The sequence below is a fragment of the Apium graveolens genome, chromosome 7, assembly GCF_009905375.1.
Source record: "Apium graveolens cultivar Ventura chromosome 7, ASM990537v1, whole genome shotgun sequence".
NCBI classification, from domain to species: Eukaryota; Viridiplantae; Streptophyta; class Magnoliopsida; order Apiales; family Apiaceae; genus Apium; species Apium graveolens.
In genome coordinates this window covers 36,657,558-36,678,653 of record NC_133653.1, presented here as the reverse complement: position 1 = coordinate 36,678,653, position 21,096 = coordinate 36,657,558, and the positions used below count along the sequence as shown (strand labels likewise).

Genomic DNA, 21,096 nt, shown 5'->3' with positions numbered 1-21,096 from the left:
TTTGATGTGGCTCCAATAAATGCGGAGTCACAACCAAAATCTCTAGTTATCGAAGCATCTCATACACCATACTCACCAACAAACTCTCTGGAAGTGGATATGATAAACACTTCAATTCCTGATTCCCCTTCTTTAACTCTGTTGGGGAAGCCAAAATTCAGTGCAAATGAGCATCATCTTTTAGATGATTTGTTGGCTCACTTGCCAATTCTTTCAGAAACTATTGTGACATCTGTGTCCCAAATATCTTCAATCAGCATAGAGTCAACAATAGATTCTCTTCCCACCTCATTCATTTCTACTCTCTCGACGGATATTACTCATCCGTCGAGTAGTGACTGTATCCCAACGGATAAGCCTAATAGCAGTTATCCATCGGATAATATTACAACTCACTCGATGGATATCACTCATCCGTCTAGTATCTCTGTACAGCTTCAAACTTCAATTATTTCAAGTGCAGAAGATTTAGTGGTTGTACAGTCACTCTTAGGATTGAGAGAGGAGAGTGTATTGAGTGAGAGGCTGGGTTGCTCCCAGGCAAAAGGAAAGGAAATGAGTGAAAATCAGCAATCCATTTATTCAGGATTGGAAAAAGGGAGTGAGAGGAGTCCCACCTTAGTAGGTGAAGGTGAGGGTGTGAGGGTGGGGAGCCAGGGTGAGACCCTGATGCAACAAAAGAGAGAACATGAGAGAAAAGCAGGTACAGAGGGTATAAGGGTGGATCCAGCCATTGCTCATGAGTCAATGATTGTGGATGATGCTGAAAAGGAAAGACAATTTCATCAACATTATAAAGCTGTAATTGATAACATTTCCTTGGATGCTGATACGTTTACTCATCCTGTATCAGCCTATCAATTGTTGGCTGCTCAGGGCAATGATGAGGCAGAAAAGACTTTGAATCTGGTGCATACTTCAGAATCTCTACAAAGGAATAAAGCTGTTGTCAATTTAATGCCTTCTACAGCTGGTGAACCATCTGAGGAATTTGGAGTAAATTCTAATGATGATGACTCTATTTCATTTGATGGAAGCTTGAACTTACGGGGAGATGAAGACCCAAGTTCTATTCCAGATTTACCTGAATGGGCCTTGACAAAGGAGTCCACACCAGGACAATTTAATGTATCCTTGGTCAAACAAATCATGTCTATTCAACAGGCCATTCAGAAGTGCTCAAATGCTGGTACCAAGGCTATTCTTCAAGCTCATCTAGATTCTCTACATCTAATGAAGCTACAACAATTAAGACAGAATCTGAGTGTAGATGAACTCAAAAAGGATATAGCTGACTTGAAGACCTACAATTCTGAGAAGCTGGATTCAGTATTGCCATATGGTACCATGCAAGATCTATTACTGAGACTTAGAAGAGAATCAGATGCTGAAAAGAAGCTGGCCAAGTTGGAAGACAGAGTTCAAGTTATTGAAAATTATGTGGCCACCATTCTTTAAAATCAATAGTCTCAGACAAATCTTCTAATACAACTGGCTAAACCACAAGGCCTGACTCCTCAACTTGATGATAACAAAAAGGGGGAGAAAGAACCAAGTAAGGGGGAGAAAGGACCAAGTGAGGGGGAAAAACTTCAAATACAAATCAGCAAAGTAATTGTACCTTCAATTACTGTCTCAAAGCCACCAGTTGCAGATGGTATAGATCTGATTCAAGCAGCAGCAGCAAACTTGAAAGTTGCTGAGAAAGGAAAGTTGAGTTTGATCAACTGGGAGAAGATTGAAGAGGAGATACAGAAGAAGTTTCAACTTGTCAAGGAGCCAGTTAAGTCAGCCATCCATCACTCTCAAGTCAAGCAAATCAGTGTGAATGAGATGAGCATGAATTATCTGGAAAAAGGACAATCTTCCTGCATCAAGTTTCCAAAGGCTGAAATGATCCTTAAACCAAGGGTAAACTATTCAAAATCATCCTTGAAGAACCCCTTGGATACTGTGTATGAGACACCCAAGCCTGATGAGATGAAGCTTCTGTCAAGATCAATTGTTTTCTACAAAGATCCAACTGATTCAGCTTCTAAAAAGAGGATTGCTAAGATATTCAGAAATGGGAAGGAAATTTGTGTAGTAGCTGGACATCCTCAATTTGCTCAAGCAAAGAGAGAAGAAAAAGCCAGATTGAAGCAGGAAAAGAAGCAAGTTATTCTAGATGCAAAGAAGGCTAAACAAAAGAAAGAGCAGATTGCTATCTTGGCCAAGCTACAGGCTGTAAGTTCATCTCAACAAATTCCCTCTAAACCATCTGAAGCTACCGAATCAAGGGAGCAAGTTGAAGAACAGAAGAAATCTACAGGAAAGAAAGAATTGACTAAAAGAACAAAAAGGAAACTGGATATTGTTGACAAGGAATTGGGAGATCAATTTCCTAAGGAACCCACACCAACTACAACTCAAGCATCAAAGCCCTCTGTGGTATTTGAAAATATAAGGGTGGTGGATTCCTACAGGAATATTCATGATGAACCTATTGTGCCCAAGGATGAGCCAATAGAATGGGATAACATACCAATTCCTGACTTCAGTCTACCAATCCTTAGCAAGCCAAAAAGGACAAAGTCAAGGGAAGTCAAGAAAGTGAAGCTGTCACCCCTCAAATCCAAATCTGTAGTCAAAGCTCAACCCAAAGTCAATAAGGGAGACTACTTGTACTTGTGTGACATCAAAGAATTTTCTGATCTAAACCTCTATCTGGATGAACTAGATGAAGTGAGGGGTATTGATGCATGCAGAAACCTACATGAAAGGTTAGTGTTCAAGTACAAAGGAGGAAAGGAGATTCAGTGGCCACTTCATAGGATTCTTCAAGAGAGCCAAGCTGTACTGATTAAAGTTTATTCATCCTTCAAGAAGAACTTTGGGTTTAATGTCACTGCAAGAAGACTAGTATTGAAGAAGATTGAAGAATTAAGGAGTGTTAGAGCTAAAGATGCACTCCCAAAGACTCTAATCATCCCATACACAGGGAGAAGAGTGCATCTAAGGCCCTATTGGCTGATGGAGTTCATAGATGACAAAGGGGTGAGAAGATTCTTCAGATTAGAAGACCAATTGAGCATCTCCAGCAATGAGACTCTCTTGGAAATGCAAGAAAAGCTAAATCTCTCAGAATCTGATGAACTGGAATTCCACAGGCAGCTCCAAAATCAGATTGATGAAAATAACAGGAAGCTTGGAAGAAGATCCAGACCTTCAAGAAACTAGAAAAATCTGCTCAGGCTAGAGGAGCATCTTGAAATGACTGTGAGCTAAACTTTATACATTTTGATTAATTGAAGCACTTTAAGTATTATCTATTTTCTTTTAAAGATGTATGTTTAGGGTGTTTTGTTATCATCAAGTATCTCTTAATTTATGGCTACAATTCCAGTAGACATAAATTGGGGGAGATTGTTGTGCATATGTTGTGTACTTGATGATGACATAAACAAAACACCTAAGTAGATTTTACTTAGTGAAATAATGTAGCACTCGACAGATAAGAATTATAGTCCCGACGGATAATGATTTATTATCCATCGGGTGAGTAGCTTATGTAATAATGAGTCTGTAGCACATTTCTGCATATACCTTTGTATAGAGTCTGTAGTAGCATATAAGTCATGTGGACTTTAACTAGATATGCAGAATAGGTTGATTAATTGTACATAGATGATGTCTTGTAATTCTGCATAAGTGAAATGAAGTCAAGTGCCTGATTGCTACCCGACGGATAAACTACAAAGCACCCGACGGATGATCAACAACCCGACGGATGATCAACAACCTGACGGATGATCAACAATCCGATGGATGATCATGAATCCAATGGATAAAGAATTCAAACATCAGTTGACAGTGACAACTGGTCACATGCATTGGGATGTATGCAAATGTAATGAGGAAGCCTACTAACTGGGTAATAGAGAACAAAATAGCAAAGCATAAAAATTGATAGTTTTTATAATGATTCTATCTTTTGACTTTGTAATCTTGGTAATATATAAACCAAGAAAGTAGCAAATAGAAATGAAAATCTGAGATACAAAAAGTGAGAAACATTTGTAAGTAGAATCATTAGCATTTCTCTGTATTCTCAATAGTTCAAATTTATAAGCAGCTGTGAGCATTCTTGCACACAGAGTTCTCTCGATATAATATATATCTCTGGTGGAATTATTTAAATCCACCAGAAAGTTTTTAAAGACTCTTGTTTTAATTACTTATATTTTGATTTACTTAAATTTTTATTCCGCATTGTGCTAATCAAAACACCTATATCTGTATTCGAGTTTGAACATTTTTATTTTAAGAAAAAGGTTCAAGAATTCCATTCAACCCCCCTTCTGTAATTCTTGCTATATTGTTAAGGGACTAACAAGAAAGGAGCTTTGAAATGAAATATTCTAAAAAGATGTCCGATTCTGAAGTCAAGTCCATTCCCAATTTGTAGAGCATCTTGAGAGCTTCGTGTGGACTATTGGATCGTCGAAATATGATGAACGGAACTCAATTTGCAGTCAAAACAAGAAAATGAGCCAAAATCCAGTAGCACGGCGCGCCCGTGCTGGGAAGCGAGGCAGTCGCGCTGAAAGAGCAGAGACACGGTACGCCCGCGCTGGTATACGGGGCGGTCGCGCCAGACTTCCAGACAAAGCGCGCGCCCGCTTTGGAATGCGACGCGGCCGCGCTGGTCCGTTCTAGCAGAATCGTGATTCTACTTGATTTTTGAGAGAATTAAAGTCCTGATCATCCTGGAGTCTATATATATCAATAATAAGACGTTTTTAATAACAAGGAGACCTGGGAGAGCAATAAGAAGACCTAGAGATCACGATATGGCTACGGAGAAGAAGACTTTTATTTTCTTTGATTTAGGCGATACTTGGATGCTTGTTTTCGATTTGTCTTTGAACCCAAGTATTCTTATATTGTTTATTATCATGCTTTCATTGGAACCCATGGTGATGATAAGTTCGAATATGAACTAATCGTTATCATGGGGTTATAGCGGATTTATTTATGGATTTCTTTAGTTAAATTGTTTCGATACCTTAGTGTGTGGTGATTGTATGATAACCTAGTATTGGTTGTGCTTATTCGTCTTATGTACGTAGCTAACATATAAGATAGCGTGTTAATCTCTATTGAAGTGACAGTGAATGCAGAGGTTTAGAACTTGCCATGCTAGCATAGGTTCATGTGTTATTGTATGCATGATTCGTAGGTAATTTTAAGTATTTTACTTGCCCTATGTAATCACGATAGATAACTTGCGCATTAAATCGTTATATTTTCAATTCTTATAGACATATAAGGACTAAGAATAATTGGTGTATATTCAACTTCTATCTCTTTTGTGGATGCTTGGTAGTAGGGTATTCGTACAACGAAAGTTGGCGTTTACTAGTTTCGTGTTATCTGATTAGTGTCATCACCATTACATGCTAAGGTTAAGATCAAAAAGGCTATTGGATGAAGTATTTAATGAAGGTAGGATCCCATATTTGTCATATATATTAATTCAACCATTCTTGTTCTCTTAGTTATAATTGTTAGTTTAATTCTTAGTTATAAACAATCTCAACTTGTTATTTATCTTAGCACTGGATAATAACCATATCATTATTGCATAGGTGCATATTCTTAAATTAACCAAAGAGTTTCTATGGGAACGAATTTGATCTAAATCTTATACTACTTGCGAACGCGTATACTTGCGTGTATTATTAGCGTGTGTTAACGTTCTAACAAGTTTTTGGAGCCGTTTTCGGGGACTCGGTGTTGTTAATTATTTAGTTTATGTACTTGTCATCCGTGATCGTTAAAGTTCAGTGACTTAGATATTTTACTTACACGGGTACTTGTTTTGTTTCAGGTACTCTAGGGAGCGTGTATGCGAACGCGTTCTCAATCTCGTGTCTTTGTTGAGGAAAAAGTTAAAAGAAGAAGTTTTTGTTATAATGGGAGAACCAACAGCGAATTTGAAGGCTTTGATGGATTATTCTCAACCGAAGATCAATGACATTCAGTCTAGCATTGTCAGACTAACCATCTCGGCTAATACTTTTGAAATCAAGTCTAGCACGATTCAATGCGTGCAGAATTCAATCCAGTTTGGGGGTTCTCCAACGGAAGATCCCGATATGCACATTAGGGATTTCATTGAGATTTGCGACACCTTCAAGTTCAACGGTGTTTCTGAAGATGCTGTGAAGCTGAGACTATTCTCATTCTCTCTGAGGGACAAGGCTAAGAGTTGGTTACACTCTCTACCAGCCGGTTCAATTACTACTTGGGAAGATCTTGCTCAAAAGGTTCTCACTAAATTCTTCCCTATGGCAAATACAGCTACAATCAAGAATGCTCTTACTCAATTTGCACAACAATCAGGAGAATCTTTATATGAAGCTTGGGAGCGCTACAAGGAGATGCTTAGGAAGTCTCCTCATCATGGAATGCCTGATTGGATGATCATCAATTATTTTATAATGGTTTGGAAGCACAGTCTAGAACCATGCTCGATGCAGCATCAGGTGGAGCCTTATGGGCTAAGAGCTACGATGAAGCTTATGATCTAATTGAACTGATGGCTGCTAATGAATATCAGTATCCAACCCAGAGATTGCCATAGAGCAAGGTAACGGGAATTCTTGAAGTGGATACAGCTACGACTATCACTACTCAACTAAAGGTGTTGTCTATGAATATCTATTCGCTGGCTAACTATGGAGTTCATCAGAGGACGAGTGTTTGTGAGCTTTGTGAAGGTTCGCATGTGACGGAGCAATGCGCTATATCTAGTGAATCAGCTCAGTTTATGAGCAACTTTCAGAGATCGAAGCAACCAATTCCAAACACTTATCATCTTGACAACTGGAATCATCCTAACTTCAGATGGAGCAACAATCAGGATGCGGTACAACAGCCTTATCAGCAGTTTCGATCCAATCAATTCAATCCTCCTGGTTTTCAGCAACAGTATGCACCAATACAACAACTCCAACTTCAACACTACCTGCATGGAAGTGTCGGTCAATCTGCTAATGAAAAATCTGAATTGGAGGAGTTGAGGCATATGTGCAAAAACCAGGCTCTTCTATGCAAAAGCCAGGTTGAGTCTATCAAGATTCTGGAAAATCAAATTAAGCAGATCGCCAATGCTGTGTTGAATCGACAACCTGGTCACTCTCTAGTGATATATAAGCCAATCTAGGCAAGAGGGAAGTCGAAGAACAAGTGAACGCAATCACATTGAGGTCTGGAAAGGTCCCGAGCCCCCAAATTCAGCAAGATGAAGATTCTGAAAATTCTATCCAGAATGCAGGTGCGTCTGCATCCTTACCAATTCCAGAAAATGAGATTGTAGCTGAAACAGTGGTGCTGAAGGATGTTGAGGTGGAAATAAGGAAGAAAGCTGTTGTCAACACTCCTACTGAGGGTAATACATGGGAAAAACAATTCTATCATCCACCTTCTTTTCCTAAAAGGTTGCAAAAGCAGAAGTTGGATAAGTAATTTGCTAAGTTTTTGGAAGTTTTCAAGAAAGTTCATATCAACATACCTTTCGTTGAATCTCTTGAATAGATGCCTAGCTATGCAAAGTTTATGAAAGGTATTCTCTCTTAGAAATTGAAGCTCGATGACTTAGAGACCGTTGTTCTAACGGAGGAATGCAATACTGTGCTGCAACAGAAGTTTCCTCTGAAGCTTAAAGATCCTGGAAGCTTCACTATTTCTTGCACCATCGGAAACTTATCATTTGATAAGTGTTTATGTGATTTGGGAGCTAGCATCAATCTGATGCCCTTGTCTATCTTCAAGAAGTTTGGTCTACCTGATCCGAAGCCGATATATATTTCCTTGTAGTTGGCCGATCATTCTATTACATATCCACGAGGTATTGTGGAGGATGTGTTGGTCAAGGTGGACAAACTTATCTTTCCTGCTGACTTTGTAATTCTTGACTTTGAGGAAAATAAGAATATTCCCATTATCTTGGGGAGACCATTCTTAGCTACTAACCGAACTATGGTCGATATGTAAAAAGGAGAGCTTATGATGAAGGTTCACGATCAAAAGGTCACTTTTAATGTGTTCAAGGAAATAAAGTTACCCACAGCTACAGAGGAGTGCTTTAAAGTAGAGTGGGTCGACTCTGTCATGAATTCAGAGCCTGGGCAATTGCCAAAGTCCGATACCTTAGAGAGTTCCTTAATAGGGTAATCAGTTATTGAAGATGAAGAAGGAGCAGAGTAAATGTAGGTTTTGAATTCACCTTCGTGGAAGAGGATGTTGGATATGCCATTCGATTCTCTTGGGTTAGCAGAGCTGAAAATTTTTCAGGAGCATTTTGAACCATCTATTGAATAAGCTCCCACACTTGAGCTCAACCGACTTCCAGATCACTTGAGTTATTCATTCTTAGGTGCACCCCATGATAAGGGGTTGGGATATATTTTTGATGATGTAGAGAGTGGCTGAACGGATCTTCCCGTGCCTACAGAAGGTTCTTCTCATGTGCAGCAGGTAGTTGATAGGAATGGTGTTGGTGATGAGTTGTACATGTGAGTGACTAGGTGTATGGAGGCCATGCACGATATTAACCGTCGTTTTGCTGCAGATTTAACACAGGATTTGGGAACTATTTTCCGAGCCACTAGTGTCGAGGTTGATTGGCCACCTGATTCTCCACCCGAGGAGGGTGATCTTTCTGACGACTAGGTATGCCTAAAATCCTTATTATTACCTTCAATGAGGATATTGAAATTGAAAATTATAAGTTTAGGGGTGATAATGTAAGGATTAGTTTGTGTGTGTCCATATAGTTCATATAGATTCATATTGCATATAGTTGTATTTCATTTGTAGTATTGCATGATTGTTCATATAGGACATATTTGTTTGTTTTTTTATGTGATTTCATATAGTTGCATTTGCATGCATATTTAGCATGATCCCTTAAGATGAACTATGTTATTTGATAAGTTGATGTTGATTTGAGTGTGGTGATGACGAATAGAGGGATGTTTAAGTCTTAAAAAAATTGATTTGCATTCCAGAAGAAAAAATTTCACAAAGTCTTATAGGATTGCTTTTGATCTAGATCATAATTATACTTGTTTATTAGTTGAGATTTAATCACTGATTTATATTTAGAATTTTTGCTATTCTCGTAATGACAAAAGAACACTGAATTTTTAAACTAGAGAAAAGCTTGGATTTCATTGCTAGTTGTTGTAAGGCTAGGCGTCAAATGGCTAGTAGCTGGCTCATATTTATGTGAGTAGTCTAGGGTTGAATGAGATGGAGCGAAACACACTCATTCAGAAATTTTTGGAAAAAAAAAGAGAAAAAAAAGAAAAAAAAGTATGTGTTCATGCATAATTGATCAAGAGTGAGCTCTTTAATACTCGAGTTATTAAGTTCTTAAGGGACTTTGTGCCTAGTGACCTAAGGCTTTTCATAGTCTGGGATTCGCTAACCTAATGCTCGCTACATGGGTATTATTGTATAAGTCTTTTGGGACCTCATTCATTGCACGGTCAAATGAGTATCTTTGTTATGTGTTCAATAATAGCATGAATCCTTGTATAACTCTAGTAGAAAGGAGGGTGGTGAGTCATTATATGTTTATCATCGATTCTGTTTATAAACTTGTGATTGTTTTGATGAAAGATAGGTATAGTTGTTGATCTAGTATCGAGAGTATATCTGTTAAGCGTTACACACACGCACGTTCTGGTTTGTGAGTTGATTTGTGGGATTTATTCGAACTCTGTTTTGAGTTATTGCATTTGTAGAGGCGTTGGCTTATTCATTTGGTTATGGTTATTCTGAGGGGATCGATTGCATTTTTATTTAATTACATTCACGTAGTTGCATTCAGGCATTAGGTTTGTTTTATAGTTTTGAGTTTGTTTATGCTTGAGGACAAGCATCGATTCAAGTTTGGGGGTGTGATAATTGGATTTTATATCTACTTGAAATATTTCATTACAGACTTAAGTTGGTGTTTTGGACTCAAGTTATTGGTATTTTTGATGTATTTTTGTGTTTTTGTATTATATGCATTAGTTGGAGGAAGAAAGGAGCTTTTAAATGAAATATGCTGAAAAGAGGTCCGATTCTGAAGTCAAGTCCATTCCCAAATTGTAGAGGATCTTAAGAGCTTCACATAGACTATTGGATCGTTGAAATCGGATGAACGGAACTCAATCTGCAGTCAAAACAAGAAAAGGAGCCAAAATCTAGTAGCACGGCGCGCTGGGAAGCGGGGCGGCCACGCTGAAAGAGCAGAGACACGGCGCGCCCGCGCTGGTATGCGGGGCGGCCGCGCCAGACTTCCAGACATAGTGCGTACCCGCGCTGGAATGCGAAGCGGCCGCGCTGGTCCGTTCCAGTAGAATCCTGATTCTACTTAATTTTTGAGAGAATTAAAGTCATGATCATCCTGGAGCCTATATATATCAATAATAAGACATTTTTAATAACAAGGAGACCTGGGGGAGCAATAAAAAGACCTAGAGAGCACGATACGGCTACGGAGAAGAAGACTTTTATTTTCTTTGATTTAGGCGATACTTGGATGCTTGTTTTTTATTTGTCTTTGAACCTAGTACTCTTATATTGTTTATTATCATGCTTTTATTGAAACCCATTGTAACACCCCCAGATCCGGGGTCAGGGATCCGGGTCATCACGGTCTTTCTTTCCACAATATCACTTAACTGAATTAATAATAAATAACCTCATGCTGTGACCCCACACTAACACACACCACAACCCGTTATAGTCTCAGAGATGAAATTGAAATAAGTAAAAGTCTTTGAATCCACAATTTAAAAGTTATTACAACCCAAAATGATTACTTGATAAATTTACAGTTAATTGCCATTATCTGCCACAAGTTATAATTATACAATATTTGGTTCCCAAAAGTAGAATGCCTGATCTACCAATAGATCTACCTCTGCAGCTAAAGCAGCTACAACATCAACGGGAAGACGCGGGACGCTTCCCACGCGCTTACGCGGGGTCTGCTGGAGTCTGGCCATCTTTCCTAACTGTTGTTGTATGATGAAGAAATAAAGCAAGAGTGAGCCTTACAGCTCGCAAGATAATATATATAGTGTAAACAATAACGCAAGTATCTACATGGATAACTTGCTGGAAACCTTTATCAGGTGCAAGATAATTACTACTGGATATAAGTAAAAACAAGGGATGAAGTTACCAAATACTTCACTATACTTATATCATTTATAAAGCTACTTGAACTACCACTGTTTCAAAGTATAATGAGCTTTCAACAGTTCATCACATAGATGAGACTACAAGACAAGATTTGAATAGATTAAATCTTTGAAGTATTATTGAAGGAAATGAAGTTATGATATACTTCATTAAGTTCCGATATATATATCCACATATACATCTTCTTTATACAGTCCCTGAAAACCTCTGTCATGTAAAGTATGAACAGAGTTTGTAACATCCAATGAATTTTTGGAAGGGAAAAAGAATTGTGGCATAAACCCAATATCTTGCTGATCAGGCAAAGATACCAATAAGTAACCTATTCTACTAGTAGATGGACGAATTCCCCACTGGTCATCACCCTGGTCGCAATAGGACCTTATGCTGGACTGCCACTCAGCCACTTATGCATTTGATGGACTCCCACTGAGCCACTTACACTATCATGGACGCCCACTGAGCCCATGTTGCTTATGCCGACTCGATAGATGGACTTACTTCCCGAACGTTGGGTAAGTAATCAATTCATTTACCAAAACTGCAACCTTGTTGCGAATATAAAATACACCATAGAGCCGGATCCCCCTGGTTTTGAGCGAGTATTTAAATCCCCTTTTTAAAAAGGAAGATCTTAAATATATAAAAAATGAGTTTTGGGATCCGCTCTAACTTTTGAAAATCATTTTAAAGACTCGAAAACACTTTAAAGAGTGTTTGGAATAATGCTGATTTAATAAAGTAAATCAGTCTCAATATAAAAGAAATATCTGAATATTATTATTTAAATAATATTCCCATAAAGAATAATTGAGGTAAAAGTTGGAAAACTTATAATTGAAATGAATAGTAAATAATCAAAGATATACTTATACGAAAGTAATATCTTTATTTGAATAATCAAAAGTAAGTTTGATTATCGAACATTATTTTTTAATAAAATAAAGAATATTAAATAATACGCGGAGTCATAATACCTCGAATGAATAGTATAAATAATATTCATTAAATAAATAAAGGAGTCATACATCCTCAAATGAATATCCAAATAATAATCATTAAATAATATAAACTGAGTCTTAAGCCCTCGAATGAATATTCGAAATAATATTCAATTAATACAATAAAAGGAGTCATAAGTCCTCGGATGAATATTCGAAATAATATTCAATAAATAAAATAAAGTTAAAGTTATCGAATAAACCTTATTCGATTAATAGTTTTGAAAACTATAACCATATATATATAAAATATATATAATATACTCGGGAACATCGACTCCCGGTTTAGAAATAACTTCACCTTTTGATCCCCTATACTAAGGGTAAACTCGAATACCACTTATCTCTAGCATAGGTATTATGCAACTATAAGCATTTTAACCAACAGATACATAATTCAAGAATATGAAACAGGCATGCATATATACCATATCACATGCTACAATATATCGCAAGAATTTGCTAATAACAAATATGCATTTATCACAAGATCATGCATATACACATATACATCACAACAACAGTTATACGGGTAGAAAACTTGCCTGAGCGACTGGGGGTTACGAATGGCTCGGGACGAGTCTGGTAACCTATAAACAACAAGTAAGTTGGAATTAAACCAAAGTCACTTGTAAATCTATACTCTAACCAACTTAGACTCTAACGCTCGTTTTGCGCTTACTGATTCTCTTAAGTCACTCGAGTACCCTCGGCTCCACCATTTTTAATAATTTAACCATTACGAGTTTTAAGGAGATTCCTTCGCGAGTATCTTACCAACTGCCTAACACTCTTACCATAATTGTTTCATACATTAATTAACCCTTTTTGGTCTTTAACCTATGTTTCAAAGTAAGGCGAGGGGAAATGTTTTGTTCGCAAAACGCCGTTACTTAAAACGGTCGTTTCTCCTAAACCGTACATCGGAATCAAACGAACTACATATCAAAACGAAGCTCGTAACATGAACTATCTAAACATGGCAATGGTCAAAATCTATCAGGGAGTTCTCGGGTCCTAATGTTATGAACAAAAGCAGTCTAAAGTAAATCGGACATTACGACGGCTATGTTTACGCGATTTCCCAAATTTAAACCATTCCAAATCCACCACAATTCAACCCCAATTCATAACCCAATCAAAACTCCATCCAAACTACATTAAAACAGCCCCAAATCAACTCATTATAATCAATTTACTTAATCCTAAAACTTGAATTTAAACTATACTACATTATTTAACCAAATCATAAGATTTCAACAATCCATTCACCACCATTCCAACCCAACTCTAAACCAACAATCACTAAGCTACTCTAATACCATATCAACCAAAATCATCCTAATATACAAAGTAAAGCTAGGGTTTGGAGATGACATACCTTCCTTGAAGTGGTGTGAGTAGCTAGGAAGCCTTAGGAAGCCTTGAGGAGTCTTAGGAATGCTTGGATCTTAAAGGAAAAGCAAGAAAAATCAAGTTAAAAACCTTGAAATCACTATTCATTGTCTTCTTCATTGATTTATTGGAGAAGATAGAAAATGAATGGGATGCTTAAACTCATAATATAGCCATAACTATGCATAAGGAATACTAGGGAATTATCTTACCAATTTAGGAAGCTTGGATCTTGGATTTTGAAAATTTTCCCTTTGAAAATGCAAAAAGCCGAGAGCAATGTTCTTGGTGATGAGAAATAGAATTTTGTTTTGGTGAAAAATGATTTGTTTTGGCTTGGTGGATGTAGTTTTGTTTTTTGTTTTGGTTAATTACCTTTTTAGCCTTAAACTTTGTGTGGTTCTAATTCAACCACATTTCCTTCCTCCCTTTGTCATGCTTATGTCATCATGTGGTGTCATCCTTCCCTCTTGGTCCTCTTATCATTGGTTGGATGATATCATCCCCTCTAATCTCTTTGATTAACTTCCTAATTGCTTGCCTAATGATCGCTGATCTGTTATACGATTCGCTTAACTTTCGTTTTCGTTTATCGTTTGAGGGATCATACCCGAGATCTTATTACTTAGGTTTCCTTAACTTTTCTCAATATATTAAATTCCTTTTATGATCCTCTCTTATACTCCTTTAATTTAAATCCTTTTTATCTTGTTACCTTATACTCAATTCTTTCCGTATCTAGTGGATTTCCGGGAAAAATCAAAGTGTTCGGAAATTGGATTCTGACGGTCTTTACATACACTTATATACCATAAAGAGTACTAATAAAATCTCAGAATATCCATAACAGAACCCCTACATAGTGTGGCATGAAAAGTTTTCTCATTCAGCTAAAACACTATTCATAAGGGTTACAAAAAGTTCAAAATTTTGGGGGTTATTACACCCATGATTGTGATAAGTTCGAATATGAACTAATCGTTATCGTGGGGTTATAGCGGATTTATTTATGGATTTCTTTAGTTAAATTATTTCGATATCTTAGTGTGTGGTGATTGTATGATAACCTAGTATTGGTTGTACTTATTCGTCTTATGTGCGTAGCTAACATATAAGATAGCGTGTTAATCTCTATTGAAGCGACAGTGAATATAGAGGTTTAGAATTTGCCATGCTAGCATAGGTTCATGTGTTATTGTTATGCATGATTCGTAGGTAATTTTAACCATCTTACTTACCCTATGTAATCACGATAGATAACTTGCACATTAAACCGTTATGTTTTCAATTCTTATAGACATATAAGGACTAAGCATAATTGGTGTCTATTCAACTTCTATCTCTTTTGTGGATGTTTGGTAGTAGGGTATTCGTACAACGAAAGTTGGCGTTTACTAGTTTCATGTTATCTGATTAGTGTCATCACCATTACATGCTAAGGTTAAGAACAAAAAGGCTATTGAATGAAGTATTTAATGAAGTTAGGATACAATGTTTGTTATATATATTAATTCAACTATTCTTGTTCTTTTATTTATAATTGTTAGTTTAATTCTTAGTTATAAATAATCTCAACTTATTATTTGTCTTAGCATTGGATAATAACCATATCATTGTTGCATAGGTGCATATTCCTAAATTAACCAAAGAGTCTCTATGGGAATGAATTTGATCTAAATCTTATACTACTTGTGAACGCGTATACTTGCGTGTATTATTAGCGCGTGTTAACGTCCTTACAATAATTCAACAAACTCAAACAGCTCTTCAAGCCACTAAAAATGCCAACACCAAGAGACTTCTTCAAGCACATCTAGACTCTCTTCAACTCCACCAAATCCAATCTCTCCAACACAATCTAGAGGTAACTTCACTGAAAACTGAAATTGGTCAGATCAAAAAGGATGTTGCTGAAAGATTGGAGGCCAAGTTTCCTGACACAACCATGCTAGACATTAACAGGCAACTGAGGAAAAACTATCATCTAGACACCAAAGTGGGCTCCTTGGACAAAAGCATCAAAAATCTAGAGGCTTCACTAACTGCAATCCATTTACATCAAGCCTAATAAACCCAGCTACTTCAAAAATTGGTGGTTGCACAGACCTCAACCTCCACTCATCTTGATGCTAAGAAAAATGGGGAGAAAGATATTATTCCAGCTAGTCAAGGGGAGTCAATAAGTGAGGGGGAGAAAGTGCTCAAAATTCAAGTAAGCAAAGTAATTGTTCCAGCAATTACTTTTCCAAAGCCACCAGTCTTGGACAGCATTGATCTGATCAAGATAGCAGCTGCTAAGTTGGAATCAAATGAGAAATCTAAATAGCTTGATATTGAAGCAGTTGAGAAAGAACTGGATGATAAATGGAAGAATATTGATGAAGAAATTCAAAAGAAATTTGGTCCAATTGAGAAGAAAGACAAGGTCTTTTCTCACTTCTCTCAGTTGAGACAAATTTCAATCAATGAAATGATCCTAGGGAACTTAGAAAGGGGTCAACCTCAACAATCAAGTCTCCAAAGGCCAGTGTAATTTTTAAGCCAAAAATAAATTATCCAAAAACCTCAGACAAAAATCCACTGGACCTATCATATGAAACCCCTAGGCCAGATGAAAAGAAACTGCTTGGAAGGTCCATAGCTTTCTTCACAGACCCTAGAGACTCAGTGTTAAAGAAAAAGGATTGCTAAAATCTACAGAAATGGCAAATTGATCTGTGTAGTGGCTAGACATCCATAATTTGCAGAGGCTAAGAAAGAAGAAAAGGTGAGGCTCAAACAGCAATAAAAGAAAGCTGCTTTAGAAGCCAAGAACCTAGCTAAGAAGCCTGCAGTCACAGAAACTATTTTGCCAACTGAGAATCTGGGTGAAGGAAAGAAAGAAGAACCAAAGCAGATAAAAAGGAAGTTTATATACAAAATGCATGCAAAGAGGAAGATAAATTTTGATGAAGATAAGGAAGACTACATGCCATCCCAACCTACAACCTCAAGCCAATCAACTTAAATTTTGGGACAACTTGCCTCTTCCTGATCTAAACGTTCCCATCTTTGCTAAATAAAGGAAGATAAAAGAAAGAGTAGTCAAAACAGTCAAGCCTGCCAAGCTCAAATCCAAACAAGTGGCCAAACCAAAACCCACTGTCAACAAAGGAGATCAACTCTTCATATGTGATATTAAAAAAAAATCAGACATAAATCTCTATCTGGATGAGCTTGAAGAAGTCAGATCTAGTGATGCCTATAAGCACCTTCCAGAGAGACTAGTCTTCAGGTACAAGGGTGGTAAAGAATTTACATGGCCACTTCAAAGAATTCTCAATGAAGGCTATTCAACTCTAATGACTGTCTTCTCCTCAATTAAGAAAAATTTTGGATTCAACATAGTAGCCAAGAAAATGGTACTAAACAAGATTGAGGAGATAAGAAATAGCTAAAGAGGACCAAATGCACTCCCAAGAGTATTATCTATTTCTTTCACTAGAGATAGGGTGCATTTGAGGCCATACTGGATCATGGATTTCAAGGATGAAAAGAACATTAGAAGATTCTTCAGACCGGAAGATCAGCTAAAGAATGCAAGCAATGAAACTCAAAAAGAAATGCAAGAAAAGCTGGATCTAACAAATAATGAAGAATCAGAATTTTACAGACAACTCCAAAACCAGATTGAAGAGAATGATGTGAAGTTAGGAAAGAAGCCAAGGCAATCAAGGAAATGATCTTAATTTGCTCAGTCTAGAGGAGCACCTTACAAATGATCTGTAAGACACTCTACAAATCTTTCTTTGTGAGAATTTACAATAAACTGTAGCACTTGTAAATTTTAATCTACTATATCTCATTCTATATTCATGGAGTATTTTGTTATCATCAAGTTTCTCTTAATTTATGGTTACAATTCCAGTAGACATAAATTGGGGGAGATTGTTAGAAATATGTTGTGTACTTGATGATAACTTGAATAAAACACTAAGTAGATTTTAGTTAAGTGATTTTGTAACTTTCAACGGATGATCATTTCAACATCCGTTGAAAGAGTAGCTTATGTACAATAAGACTAGTAGCACATTTCTGCATACTTGAATGGCTTAGTGAACTAGATGTTGTAGATTGTTCAAGTTATGCTAACTACTAGATTGATATGCAAGATAAGATGGTGAATTGTAAATATTAGATACCTTGTAATCTCGTATAAATGAAATATAGTTAACGGCCAAAAAGATAGTATCAATGGATGATTCACAAAGCTCCAACGGATGATCAACATAAGTCTCGACGGATGATCAACCAAATTCCAACGGATGATCAATCTAAGTTCCAACAGATGTTCAAATTCAAAAGAGCAGTTGATAGTGACTTGACAGTCACATGCGTTGGATATATGCAAATGGAATGTGACAGCCTGTTTGAAGGTTTTAGAGAACAAAGAAGCATTTTCATTTTCATGTTAAACTGATGATATTCAAAGATGTTGAAATGAAAAGAGAAGTGTAGCAGCATGAAGTTAGGCTAGATACAGTTTATCTTATTGTCTTGTCTTACTTTCATTGTAACTTGGTAATATATAAATCAAGTGTAGCAATTTGAATTATATGCAAGTCAGCAAGAAAAATGAGAGAAATAGATAAAGCAAAATCTGTAAAGAATTTCTTTGTAGTTCTTGTTGTTCAACTTGTAAGCAGCTGTGTACTATTTGTATCTTGTTGTTTAACTTGTAAGCAGGTGTGTACTATTTGTATCACAGAGTTCTCTATTCAATATATATCTCTGGTCAATCCACCATAAAGTTTTTAAATACTTGTATTTAATTGCTTTGTGATCAATCCACCATAAAGTTTTTAAATACTTGTATTTAATTGCTTTGTGATTTGATCTCTGTTATATTCATATTCTGCACCATTGCAAATCAAACACAGTTATTTAGTTGTAGAAGAATCATTCTTAAAATTCAAAAAGAAGTCAGAATTACATTCAACCCCTTCTGTAATTCTTATTTAGATTGTTTGGAATAACAGTTTGGTTGTCACAGAGGTTTTATTTATTCAATTATACTATTATAATAGCTACTAATTTCTATAACAAACATAATATAACTAATTAAGAAATTGAACTATAAATATATATATATTTTAAATGATATAAAATAATAATAAAAGTATTATATATATATGTATAATATAATTAACAATTAAATTAATAAAAATAAATATAAATTAAGAAATTATTTGTTAATAGGGTTAAAAATAGTATCATTATTTTACAAAAAATTAAAATATGTAAGTTTGATTTAAAATATTTTTGATAGATAATTTATTTTCATCTTATAATATAAGAAATACATTTAGATTATATTAGGTATAAATATTACATGTATTTTATTTCTTTTAAAAAAATTGGGGTACATCAATAGCATAAAACATATAACAAACACAAAATAAATAATTAAAAAAATGAACTATAAATATGTCTTTTTAAATGATATAAAGTAATAATAAATGTATTATATATATATATGTATAATACAAGTAATAATTAAATTAATAAAAATAAATAGAATTAACAATTAAGAAATTATTTGTTAATCGGGCTAAAAAATAGTATCATTTTTTACAAAATTGAAATGTATATAAGTTTGATTTAAAATATTTTTGATAGATAATTTCATTTTCATCTTATAAAATAAGAAACAAATTTAGATTATATTAGGTATAAATATTACATGTGTTTTATTTATTTTAAAAAAATTGGAGTACATCAATCATATAAAACATAAAAATGAGAAATAAATATAATAATAATAATAATAATAATAATAATAATGAACTAAAAAATTCCAAATAAAGTGCAACTCTAATAAAATAAGTTATATACTATATTTTTTCCATTTATTCTAATATTCCTTTATAATACTTGATAATTTGTATAACAAAGAATTAAAAAATTAACTTTAATTACACATTCTTAAATGATATAAATAGTATTAAGAATATTAGACATATAATACACGCAACAATATATTTAAAAGTATTATGACATTTAAGTATAAAGTACTTTTTTTTACAAATCATTACTAGAACCGAAAAATTATAAAGTATTATTACAAACGCCGAGAGATACAAATACCAAATAACTTTCTAATTTTTGATCAAACTACACAAGATTAAGAAAAACTATATATAAATAAAAAAATAATTACCTAAACATATTATATGATATGATTAAAATATTATATTTGCAAATTTATAATATGAAAAAAAATCAAACAATGGAAGAAATAACACGAAAATGAAAAAATGTAACATGTTTATACATAAAATATAATAATCATAATATAACCAATACAAAACAAATATAAAATTTTTTAAAATATATAATATACTACTTGACATTTTTAAAAATGTATTATGTACAATATAATTTTAAAAAATATAAATAAAAGAAAATACTAATAAAAAATATGTTAAAATAAATTTCACTATACTATTTTCTGGTAAAATAATAATCATCACATAGACATATTATAAAAAATCTTTTAAAGTAACTTTAAATTTTTAGTTACAAATTTTACTTACACTTATATTTTCAATTTTTATGCTATAAAATTAAAAATAAATTAACTAAAATAATTTAAAATTATACAAAAAGTAGATATTTAAATTTATTAAAATTAATATTTTACAAAAATGTAAATGTAAATAAATTAACAAATATAAAAAAATTGAAAATATATTAGATATTACATGTTTAAAAGTATATAACCATACAAGTAAATAAAATCAAATTATAAGACTAAATTAACAAACATGAAATTTTTTAAAAGAAAATATTTATAAATTATATAAAGCTAGTATTTTTATTATATAACTAAGTAACTTATACATCGAACAGAATACAAGGTACGGAAAAACAAGGTCATACTTTAATTGGTATTAAGATCATACTTTAATCGATATCTCATCATATATGGATCAAATGACCTGCGGCTTCAAAAATCAACATTTTCAGAAAATATCTGCATATTATCACTTAAGCATGTATGGCCTTCTAGAGATTTACTGTTGGCTTTCTCTTCACACAGTGCAAATACAATGAATATTTTTATAGTGACCTGATATTTAACACCAAAATATTATAACTAACCCTTTTTTATAGTTTTTAATTAAAATTTAGACATCAAAATGTGGAGACCAACGGGGCTTTCTGTGTACAGTTTAGTATACCTTTTTGCTTCAGGTATATCCCCAACTCTATTGTTGTTCAATAATCAATCATATCGTAGCTTTAGCCTTTTACTATATATAGTTATACATTGTTATGAGTGTTAGAATTGATTAATTGTCAGACTATGAAATAAATTTGTATACTATCACGAATTAATTGATTTTGTAGCTTTTAATCATTATCTAAAGTTTAGGCTCAATGTTTATATTAATCTTGGGGCTTGCCT

At 34.5% G+C, this 21,096-nt stretch overlaps 1 non-coding gene across 1 annotated transcript; it reads right to left on the bottom strand.

Moving 5' to 3' along the window:
* Window positions 1–6,347: 6,347 nt before the first annotated feature.
* Window positions 6,348–6,454, bottom strand: LOC141676124 (small nucleolar RNA R71). The gene has a single exon (XR_012556731.1). It is a non-coding gene; the product is annotated as a small nucleolar RNA R71 (small nucleolar RNA).
* Window positions 6,455–21,096: the final 14,642 nt, after the last annotated feature.